We start from the raw sequence: 12,066 nt of genomic DNA, 5'->3' as shown, positions 1-12,066 counted from the left end.
TGCTTTCTTATACTTTTAAAAAGAAGTATTTTAGTCATGTCTAATAATCATATCTGTACATTTTCTTATTTTGTCTAATCACTTTGAAAATACCTATTTAACTAAAATCACTGCAGAATAAAACAAAGATCAGACTCTCCTCATTTGTATATAATAAATTAACGCTTTTAAAATCTGAATTAACTCGTGCAGTACAAGGCATGCTCTGAGAGGAAAATGAAAAGTCCTTAATTCTAAAATTTAATAATTTGCAAATATAATCTCTACTAAACAATTTTGCAGGTATGTCTACTAGACCTGCCCTGTGTTATTCAATAGCCACTGGCCACATGTGGCTTTTTAGATTTAAATTAATGAAAATGAAATACAATTAAAAATAGTGTGTTTTTTTTTAACTTTTTTTCTTTTAAGACAGAATCTCGCTCTGTTGCCCAGGCTGGGGTGCAGTGGCGTAATCTTGGCTCACTGCAACTCTCATGCCTCAGCCTCCCAAGTAGCTGGAACTACAGGCACACACCAGCATGCCTGGCTAATTTTTGTAGTTTTAGTAGAGATGGGGTTTTGCCATGTTGCCCGGGCTGGTCTTGAATTCCTGGCCTCAAGTCATCCGCCCATGTTGGCCTCCCAAAGTGCTGGGATTACAGGCATGAGCCACCACCCCTGGCCATGCGTTCATTTCTTGCTATGGAGCACAAAGTTCTACTTGAGTATTCTTTGAACTTTTTAGAGATTACTTTTTGCGGCTAATGCTAGAATTTTGAAAACTCAGACCTTTGTCAACCATCAAGAAATACAGTTGATGATTAGTAAGCATTTGTGCTGGACAACAAGTGTGAACATTTTGTACTAACCCAATAAATGTTGTCTTGAATCTTACAAGAGATGTATCCACTTAGAAACTTCCTACTTATAAATGACACTGAAGTGTTTAAGAACTTTACTTCTAGTGAGAAAGACACTGAAAAGTTCAAGAAAGTTCTAATGTGTTATTCATTCCAATGAAAATCGAAGGTTAATGAACAAGGCAATAAGTAAGCATTCCTTCTTAATCTTGACTACAAGTAAGACAAGAGGAAGCAGAAGGCACAAGGATACTGTAGAATAAGAAATTTTACTTAGATATGAAGAAATGTTTCCTGGTGTGTAAAGTAATTACACATTGGAAGGATTTATTGAGTGAGGTTGTAGGATTTGGGGAAATCCTTAAAAATAGAATACATTTCAATCTCTCTAGGGAGGTATGTGATATGCCTGCAGGCAATGAGTGTGGGGATAAATTAGATTCATTGTCATGGTTTTCTCACAACAACAATTCTATGAATCTGTAGAGGACAGTAAAATTGGATAATTCTCACTGTGTTCTTGAGGGAGTCAGGTTTCCAGACTGATTTTTCTAGTAGCGAATCAGGCCCAAAATATTACCTTACATTCAACAACTTTTCAAATGCAGTAAAGAAAAAAGAAAAATACGCAATGCCAGTACTTTCCCATTTTAAGAATCGGTGTTTGTTAAGACGGATTAGTATTTCCTCTTCTCTAGCAAGAATGAAATGATTTGGGTCTGAGTGTAAGCACTACTATTGGAAAATCTTGAATTCCTATTATATAGCTGAGTTTAAGGGAAAATATATTTAGTGTGATTCAAAAATACATATGTAATAATGATTTTTGCCTTTAAGCTGAACAGTAAAATTAGTTTCACATGTGATAAGCTCTAGTCGCCATTCTGAGAATGTTCCTTTAGAATTTCACAAGTTTGGTGTTTCAGCCACCTGGAATTTGTTCCAGCACTCCAATATTCAAGCCCCTGGCCATGCCGGAAATGAGGCAGCAGGCACTCAGGTCAGAGCTGCAGACAACCAAGAATTTGGGAAGTGGCCCAAATGCACTCACTAGAGAGGCATTGGAAGAAATTGTACAGAGAAGAAACTGGGACAACAGAGCTGAACACGCTGCCGTGGAGGTTGGGGTGGCTGCATCAGAGTTGCAGTGAATCTAGTCACATATTATTTACATCAAAGAAGAAATCCTAAGCCATAACTCATCTGAAAAGCCAATGGCTGAAGTTTTTCTTTTTAATCTAGTGATGTAATTCTTTGCCAGGTTTAAAATGGAAAGCAGAAGCAGGTCAAGCTGAGTCATAACACACAAGGCCAAATTTGGGGAAAGCAGGGATCAAAGGCTGGAGGCAGGGGACATTCTAAATCTGCAGAACACCATCTTTGAGAAAAAGAAAAAGAATAAAAACCTATACTGGGAGGAGAACAGTCAAGAAGAGAACAAGTGGGTGAGGAAATTGAGATAAATTGTGTGAGCCTTCACTAGAGATAATGTCTTTTTGATAGGCAGCTTGATGTAGTAGAAGCAGCACCTGTTTTAGGATGAAAAGTTTATTCTCACACACTGGCTGTGAGACTTTGAGCAAAATACTAAATCTCTGCTCATTCATCTGTAAAAGTCCCATAATAATTCTTATTTTCCAGGTTGCTACATTTCAAAATTGAGCAGCCACTGTGCCTGATATGCAGTAGAAAATTAATAAGTAGTAGCCACTGTTATTTTGTTGACTTTTCAGTGGGTAGTAGAGTGCTCTTAGCATTTATTCATTCTTCATTCATTCAGTAAACATTTATTAAATATACACAGAATACCAGAGAATGCTAGAAACAGACTACAATCAAGATTAGTTCATTAGTTCTTAAATTGCCTTACCGTAGTTAAACTATCTTTAGAATATGGGTCACTAGCAGCACAGTATCAGCATTATACTAGCAATAGAGAGGGAGGCACCAAGACTGAAGTGAATTGAAGACAGGAATTGCATCTGAGTTGGGCAATTTTTCTTACTGGGATCATCATGGTTTCAGACATCTCAGCATCTGATGTGCCCCTCTAGAGCAGCTTACATCCAGTCTGTCAGGAAATCCTATTGACTGACTTCATCTCCCACCTGGATGTTGCCAAATCTCAGCCCCCCTGCTTCTACCCAAATCTTCCCACAGTCTTTCTCAACTCAGCAGCCAGGGGGTGCTTTTAAATCAGGAGAAAGATCACGTTGCTTCTCTGCTCAGAACCCACCCCCAACACCCCCGCCCACAGTTCCCATTTCAGTCAGAGTTAAAGCCAAAGCCCCAGCAATAGCCTCCAGGGCTTACATGATCTGTACTGATCCCAGCCCAGCAACTCCCTGGCCTCCTCGCCTGCTTCACTCCCTCTATCTCTTTGCTCCTCTGGCCTCCTTCCAGAGGCTCAGACACACCTGGGAGTTTCCTTCTAACGCCTTTATCCTGTTGACTCAGCCTACAGTGCTCTTCCCTCAGCACCTTGGCCAGCTCCATCACCTGCTTCAAACTTTTGCTCAATTTCCACTTAAGAGGCCAACCCTGACCACTCTACTTAACATTGCCATCTGTCCCCATTCCCACCATGCTCCTTTCTTTCCTTCTTTCTTTCTCTCTCTCTCTCTGTCTCTCTTTCTTTCTTTCTTAGACAGGGTCTTGCTCTATTGCCCAGGCTGAAGTACAGTGGTGCAATCACAGCTCACATCAACCTCAACCCCCTAGGCTTAAACAATCCTCCTGTCTCAGCCTCCCTAGGAACTGAGACTACAGGTGCACGCCACAACACCTGGCTAATTTTTTTTTTTTTTTTTTTTTTTAAGATAGAGTCTTACTCTGTCGCCTAGGCTGGAGTGCAATGGCATGATCTTGGCTCACTGCAACCTCTGCCTCCTGGATTCAAGTGACTCTCTGCCTCAGCCTCCCAAGTAGCTGGGATTACAGGCGCCCACCACCACACCGGGCTTATTTTTGTATTTTTAGTAGAGACGGGGTTTCACCATCTTTGCCAGGCTGGTCTTGAACTCCTGACCTCGTGATCCACCCGCCTTGGCCTCCCAAAGTGCTGGGATTACAGGCGTGAACCACCATGCCTGGCCTTTTCTTTAAAATTTTTGTAGACATGAGGTCTCACTATGTTGCCCAGGCTGGTCTTAAGCTCCTGGGCTTGAGCAATCTTCCCACCTCAGCCTCCCAAAGTGCTGGGATTACAGGTGTGAGCAACTGCCCCTGGCTTCATGTTCATTTCTTCTTGCTGCTGCAACAAACTACCCTACATTTAGTGGCTTAAAACACCAGAAATCTACCATCTTACAGTTCTGGGGCCCAGAAACCCAGCTAGGTCTGGTAAGGCCAAAGTCAAGGTGTCAGAGGGGCTGCATTCCTTTTGGAGGCTCTAGAGAGAATGTGCTCCCTTGCCTTTTCCAGTTTCTAGAAGCCACCCCCATTCCTTGACTCACCTTGAAGATGGCCCCTGACTCCATCTTCAAAGTCAGAAGTGCAGCATCTTCAAATCTTCCTCTCTGACCCCTTCTTCCATCACCACATCTCCTTCTCTAATTCTGACTCTCCTACCTCCTTTCTCTTATAAAGATCATTGTGATTGGTGGGCATAGGGGCTCCCATCTGTAATCCCAACATTTTGGGAGGCCAAAGAGGAAGGAATGCTTGAGGCTAAGCGTTCAAGATCAGCCTTGGCAACATAGCAAGACCCTGCCTTTACAAAATTAAAATTAAAATCAGCTGGGCATGGTGATGCACACCTGTAGTCCCAGCTACCAGAGAGGTTAAGGTGGAAGGATTGCTTTAGCCTAGGAGGTCAAGGCTGCAGTGAGCTACGATCACATCACTGCACTCCAGCCTGGGTAGGAGAGTGAGACTCTGTCTCAAATACAAGAAAAGAAATATATATTTGGTATTTGCCCCTGGTTCCTGGCACAAAGCTTCTAAAGCTGTTATAAAGTCCTTAGTGATAGAGGTAATAGGAGCACCTTCTGTTTTAATATTTGGTCTTAGTCCCAGGTTCCTGACACAAGGGCCTCTAAGTTCTTTCAGATCTGCAGCATGGTAAGAAAGCCTGTGGGATGCTGTTGAGATGCCTGGGTGGCTGGAAGTTCCTAGACTGCTTCAGAAGGGCTGGTTGCCAGAGGAACCAACCACATTTTATTTTTTTAATGGAGTTTGGCTCTTGCAGCCCAGGCTGGAGTGCAATGGGACAATCTCGGCTCACCACAACCTCCACCTCCCAGGTTCAAGTGATTATCCTGCCTCATCCTCCTGAGTAGCTGGGATTACAGGCATGTGCCACCATGCCCAGCTAATTTTTGTATTTTTAGTAGAGACGGGGTTTCATCATGTTGGTCAGGCTGGTCTTGAACTCCTTACATCAGGTGAGCTGCCCACCTCGGCCTCCCAAAGTGTTGGGATTATAGGCGTGAGCCACCGCGCCCAACCCCAACCACATTTTTTGAGGCTTGGAACTTTCAGCCTTACTAGCTGAACTCCAGGAGGCAAAAGGGGCTGGAGATTGACTTAACCACCAATGGCCAATGATTTTATCAATCATGCCTCCATAAAAATCCTAAACAACAGGGTTTGGAGAGCTTCCGTGTTGCTGAACACAAGGAGGTGCTGGGAGGGTAGCGTGCCCAACAGAGGGCATGGAAGCTCTGTGCTCCTCCACACTTACCTTGCCCTGTGCATCTCTTTCAATGGCTGTTCCTGAGATGCAGCCTTTACATTGAGCCAGTAATAGAAAATAAACTGGCCAGATGTGGTGGCTCATGCCTGTAATCCCAGCACTTTCAGAGGCAGAGGTGGGGGAATCACTTGAGCCCAGGAATTTGAGACCAGCCTGGGCAACGTAACAAGACCCCATCAATATAAAAAATTTAAAAAATTAGCCAGATGTGGTGGTGGGAAACTTGTAATTCCAGCTACTTGAGAGGCTGAAGCAGGACAATCATTTGAGCCCTGGAGGTTGAGGCTTCAATGAGCTATGATTGCACCAGTGCACTCCAGTCTGGGCAATAGAGCGAGACCCTGTCTCTTAAAAAAAAAAGAAAAAAAAATCTGTTTTTCTAAGTTCTGTGAGTTGTTCTAGCAAATAATTAAACCCAAGAAGAGGGTCATGGGGACCCCTGATTTCTAACTGGTTGTTCCAAATATAGGTGACAACCTAGGACTTGCAAATGGCATCTGAAGTGAGGGTGGTCTCGTGGGACTGAGCCCTTAAACTCTAGGGTCTGCACTAACTCCAGGTAGCGTCAGAATGGAATTGTGGGATACGCAGTTGGTATCCAGAGAGTTGGAGAATTGGTGTAGAAACTCCGCACACACATTTGGTCAGAAGTGTGTGAGTAGAGAGAAACATGGGTTCTTCTCTCACCTGTCTACATGCTTAACTGCATAGGAGAGGCAATGCATGGTGCTCATGAACAAAGCAAGCATTAAAGTCAAACAAGACCCAACATTTGACTCAGTCTTAATATCCAGGTGAGCTTGAGCAAATCACTTACTATCCACAGGTCTTCATCATTTTGTGTGCAAAATGGAGATGACTGTGGCATCTATCTGTGATTTTGTAAGAACTAATGAAATACTATGATTGGTGTTATTGTGATCATTACACCTATTCCAAACTATTTGACAAGGACAGGGATGCATGATAACGTCAACAGATTAGAAACTGTAATGAGGTCTCTCAGGCAAAATTCCATACAAGCAAATTCTGTCTCTCCAATGCATTCCTGCCACACTTACTTCACCATTCCCTGAACAAAATATGCCATCTTCATTGTCCAGGTCTTTACAGTGCTGGTTTCCCTGCCTGGGCAGCTCACTCTATCCCACCCCAGCCCATTCACCATCCCTCCACCTCTCCCTTCCCTCCCCACTCTCACGCAACTCTTCCTCATCTTTCAGGACCCGGTTTCAATGTTACCTTAACTGGAAGCTTCTCTCACCCTCCAGAAGAGCTTCCCATTGCACTTCATGCATGTACTGTTATTTGACCATTTTTGTGTTATAGTCCAAGTCTTTTTGTACCTGAATAAGATGTTGCCCAGTCAGTCTCTCTTCCTGGACTCTGAAGTCTTTCATGGTAGATTCAGCTGAAAGTGACAAAAAGACATTCTTTAAAAAAAAAAAAAGAGGGATGACACAGACAGACATCAGTACTTAAAAGTTTTAAGTGGTATGTGAAAAGCAAACAAAATTCAAGGGCTTCTAGGAAAAATGTAGGAGGGAAGGTGTCACTGGGAAATATGATAAAGGGTAATTTTTATTTTATTTTTTGAGAAAGGGTCTTGCTCTATTGCCTAGGCTGTACTGCAGTAGTACGATCACAGCTCACTGAAGCCTCAACCTCCTGGGCTTGAGCAATCTTCCTACCTGATTTTTATTTTATTTAAGAAACACAGTCTTACTCTGTTACCACAGCTGGAGTGCAGTGGTGTGATCATAGCTTACTGCAGCCTCAACCTCCTAGGCTCAAGTGATCCTCCAGTCTCAGCCTCCCCAGGAGCTGGGACTACAGGTGTGCACCACAATATCCAGCTCATTTTTTTTAAAATTTTTAGTAGAGACAAAGTGTCATTATGTTGACCAGGCTTATGGTAATCTCCTACCCTCAAGCAGTTCTCCCACCTCAGCCTTCCAAAGTGCTGGGATTACAGGTGTGAGCTGCCACATCTAGCTGAGGGGGCTAATTTTTAATTATATAAAGAGCTCAAAGCAAATATTAGAAGGAGCCTAAATGCCTACAGCAGCTGACTGGTAAACTGTGATACATCCATATAATAAAATATTATGCAACCATGAAAAAGATTAAGAAAGATCAATAGGTATTGGCATAGATGTCCACAAAATATGAAAATGTGAAGTGATGTCCAATTAGCTTATATCTTGAAAAATATGGCCCATTTTCTCAATAACAATTGTTTCCTGAGATAAGATTATCGGTCTAAAGAGTAAAGGAAATTTTTCACTTCTTTCTTAAAAATATTTACTATTTTTATAAATTAATGAGATTAAATAAATAGATCATCGAATTAGTAAAAGACACATTAACTCTACAAATAAATGGAAAAGTTACAGACAGCCCAGGCATGGTGGCTCACACTTACAATACCAGCACTTTGGGAGGGGGTGGGGGAGGATTGCTTGAGGCCAGGAGTTCCAGACCAGCCTGGGAAACATAGCAAGACATTGTCTGTACCAAAAAAAAAAAAAAAAAAAGCCAGGCACGGTGGCATGTGCCTATAGTCCCAGCTACAGAGGTGGAAGGATCACCTGAGCCCAGGAGGTCAAGGCTGTGGTAAGTTGAGACTGTGCTTGTGCCACTACACTCAAGCCTGGAAGACAGAGCGAGACTTAGTCTCAAAAAAAAGACAATAAAGAAATAAAGCTAACAAGCTAACATAAGAAAATATATTAAAATGTGACAAATAGGACGGGCACGGTGGCTCACACCTGTAATCCCAGCACTTTGGGAGGCCGAGGTGGGTGGATCATGAGTTCAGGAGTTCAAGACCAGCCTGACGAACATGGTGAAACCCTGTCTCTACTAAAAATGCAAAAATTAGCCAGGCATGGTGGCGTGTGCCTGTAATCCCAGCTACTCAGGAGGCTGAGGCAGGAGAATCGCTTGAACCTGGGAGGCGGAGGTTGCAGTGAGCCAAGGTCATGCCACTGCACTCCAGCCTGGTGACAGAGCAAGACTCTGTCTCAAAAAAAAAAAAAGTGACAAATGAAAATAAAGTAATATGAGGTCTTTTATTTATTAAAAATAATCAAACAGAAAATAACTGGCTAAATTATAATACCCTGTGCTGGCAAAGGTGCAGTGAAATGGGCATTTTCTTATACTATTAGTGATGTTTAAATTGTAAATAAACCTTCCAGGGTAAAGCTTGGCAATTTTTTAAAAATAATACAGATAGTGACTCACTATACTGCCTCCTCCAATTCCTGGCCCCAAGCAGTCCTCCCACCTCAACCTCCCAAAGTGCTGGGATTATAGGTCGACAGCCACCATGCCTGAAAGCTTGGCAATTTACCTCAAGCATAATAAGAATGCTCATGCCCTGTGACTCACAGTAATCTCACTTCTGGAAATATCATCTTTGGATATAATTCATAATAAACAATTTTTATTAATTTTTTTTGCATACAAAAACAATAAACATTTTCTAAAAATACACACAAACAAAAAGATGCGTATCAAACATATTAGGAAGGTTGCACATGGGAAGTCGGGGAATAGAAATGGGGGGTGGGAGTTAAAATAAATGAGAGAGGGACTTTATATGGATCAGTGATAATAACTCAATCCTCTATTTGACAAAGAAGAGGGAGAAGGAAGAGGAAGAAAAAGAAAGTGGGATAAAGGATCAGAAAGGCAGGAAAATAGAAAAAATTAGAGTATGACTCCAGGGTAGACCTGTTTTGTTGTCACTGAGTTGGTTGGTTGGTTTGTCTGTTGTATTCTTCATGTTTCGCCAAGTTGGCCAGACTGGTCTTGAACTCCTAGCCCAAAGTGATCAACCCGCCTCGCCCCCCAGAGTGCCGGGACCACAGGCGTGAGCCACCACGTCCAGCCCCCACATTGCTTCTGGCCTCCGTGGTAGACCTCCCAGACAGAGCGGCCAGGCAGAGGAGCCCCTCACTTCTACCCAGACACGGGGCGGCCGGGCAGAGGAGCTCCTCACTTCCCAGACGGGGCGGCCAGGCAGAGACGCTCCTCACTTCTTCCCAGACGATAGCTGGCTGGGCAGAGGCGCTCCTCACTTCCCAGACGGTGGGCGGCCGGGCAGAGGCGCTCCTCACTTCCCAGACGGGGCGGCCGGGCAGAGGCGCTCCTCACTTCCCAGATGGGGCAGCCGGGCAGAGGCTCTCCTCACTTCTACCCAGACACGGGGCGGCCGGGCAGAGGCGCTCCTCACCCCCAGACGATGGGTGGCCGGGCAGAGGCGCTCCTCACCTCCCAGACGATGGGTGGCCAGGCAGAGGCGCTCCTCACCTCCCAGACGATGGGTGGCCGGGCAGAGGCGCTCCTCACCTCCCAGACGATGGGTAGCCGGGCAGAGGCGCTCCTCACCTCCCAGACGGGGCGGCCGGGCAGAGGCGCTCCTCACTTCTTCCCGGACGGGGCGGCCGGGCAGAGGCGCTCCTCACTTCTTCCCGGACGGGGCGGCCGGGCAGAGGCACTCCTCACTTCCCAGACGGGGCGGCCGGGCAGAGGCGCTCCTCACTTCCCAGATGGGGCGGCTGGGCAGAGGCGCTCCTCACTTCCCAGACGGTGGGTGGCCGGGCAGAGGCGCTCCTCACTTCCCAGACGATGGGTGGCCGGGCAGAGGCGCTCCTCACTTCTTCCCGGATGGGGCGGCCGGGTAGAGGCGCTCCTCACTTCTTCCCGGACGGGGCGGCCGGGCAGAGGCGCTCCTCATTTCTTCCCGGACGGGGCGGCCGGGCAGAGGCGCTCCTCATTTCTTCCCGGACGGGGCGGCCGGGCAAAGGCGCTCCTCACCTCCCAGACGATGGGAGGCCGGGCAGAGGCGCTCCTCACTTCCCAGACGATGGGTGGCCGGGCAGAGGCACTCCTCACTTCTTCCCAGACGGGGCGGCCGGGCAGAGGCGCTCCTCACTTCTTCCCGGACGGGGCGGCCGGGCAGAGGCTCTTCTCACTTCTTCCCGGATGGGGCGGCCGGGCAGAGGCGCTCCTCACTTCTTCCTGGACGGGGCGGCCGGGCAGAGGCACTCCTCACGTCCCAGACGAGGCGGCTGGGCAGAGGCGCTCCTCACTTCCCAGACGGTGGGTGGCCGGGCAGAGGCGCTCCTCACTTCTTCCCGGACGGGGCGGCCGGGTAGAGGCGCTCCTCACTTCTTCCCGGACGGGGCGGCCGGGCAGAGGCTCTCCTCATTTCTTCCCGGACGGGGCGGCCGGGCAGAGGCGCTCATTTCTTCCCGGACGGGGCGGCCGGGCAGAGGCGCTCCTCACCTCCCAGACGATGGGAGGCCGGGCAGAGGCGCTCCTCACTTCCCAGACGATGGGTGGCCGGGCAGAGGCGCTCCTCACTTCTTCCCAGATGGGGCGGCCGGGCAGAGGCGCTCCTCACTTCTTCCCGGACGGGGCGGCCGGGCAGAGGCGCTCCTCATTTCTTCCCGGACGGGGCGGCCGGGCAGAGGTGCTCCTCACTTCTTCCCGGACGGGGCAGCCGGGCAGAGGCGCTCCTCACTTCCTCCCGGACGGGGCGGCCGGGCAGAGGCGCTCCTCACCTCCCAGACGATGGGAGGCCGGGCAGAGGCGCTCCTCACTTCCCAGACGATGGGTGGCCGGGCAGAGGTGCTCCTCACTTCTCAGACGGGGCGGCCGGGCAGAGGCGCTCCTCACTTCCCAGACGGTGGGTGGCCGGGCAGAGGCGCTCCTCACTTCCCAGACGGTGGGTGGCCGGGCAGAGGCGCTCCTCACTTCCCAGACGGTGGGTGGCCGGGCAGAGGCGCTCCTCACTTCCCAGACGGTGGGTGGCCGGGCAGAGGCGCTCCTCACTTCCCAGACGGTGGGTGGCCGGGCAGAGGCGCTCCTCACTTCCCAGACGGTGGGTGGCCGGGCAGAGGCGCTCCTCACTTCCCAGATGGGGCGGCCGGGCAGAGGCGCTCCCCACCTCCCAGATGGGGCGGCGGCCGGGCAGGGGCTGCAATCCCAGCACCCTGGTAGGCCAAGGCAGGCGGCTGGGGGGCAGAGGCTGCCGCGAGGCCAGACCACGCCACCGCACTCCAGCCCGGGCAACACCGAGCACTGGGTGAGCGAGACTCCGTCTGTAGTCCCAGTACCTCGGGAAGCTGAGGCGGGCAGAACACTCGGCGTCAGGAGCTGGCGACCAGCGTGGCCAAGATGGCGAACGCGTGCCTGCAGCGAAAGGAGAAAAGGCAGGGAGTGGTCGCGCGTGCAGGCAGTCCCAGGCAGTCCGCGGCGCGGGCAGCAGCAAGCGGAGTAGATTGTAGCCTGGGCCAGAGAGGGAAAGGGAGAAAGGGAAGGAAGGAAGGAAGGGAGGGAGGGAGGGAGGGAGGGAGGGAGGAAGGAAGGAAGGAAGGAAGGAAGGAAGGAAGGAAGGAAGGAAGGAAGGAAGGCAGGCAGGCAGGCAGGCATCTTTGGATATAATTCAACCTAAACAAAAGGTCATACGCACAAAGACAGTGAAAATCTCGGAGTATTTTTTCTCTTTTTAAA

At 48.4% G+C, this 12,066-nt stretch overlaps 1 protein-coding gene across 1 annotated transcript in view; it reads right to left on the bottom strand.

The window, feature by feature from the left end:
- LOC129489876 (homeobox protein Hox-B8-like) overlaps window positions 1-6,943 on the bottom strand; it is a 57,664-nt gene extending 50,721 nt beyond the window's left edge. Inside the window, 1 exon segment of the mRNA XM_055293052.2 lies at window positions 6,885-6,943. The gene's annotated coding sequence lies outside the window, so the exon portion shown is untranslated.
- Window positions 6,944-12,066: the final 5,123 nt, after the last annotated feature.

This window comes from Symphalangus syndactylus, chromosome 9 (genome assembly GCF_028878055.3).
Source record: "Symphalangus syndactylus isolate Jambi chromosome 9, NHGRI_mSymSyn1-v2.1_pri, whole genome shotgun sequence".
Classification (NCBI taxonomy): Eukaryota; Metazoa; Chordata; class Mammalia; order Primates; family Hylobatidae; genus Symphalangus; species Symphalangus syndactylus.
This window is presented reverse-complemented; position numbering and strand designations above follow the sequence as displayed.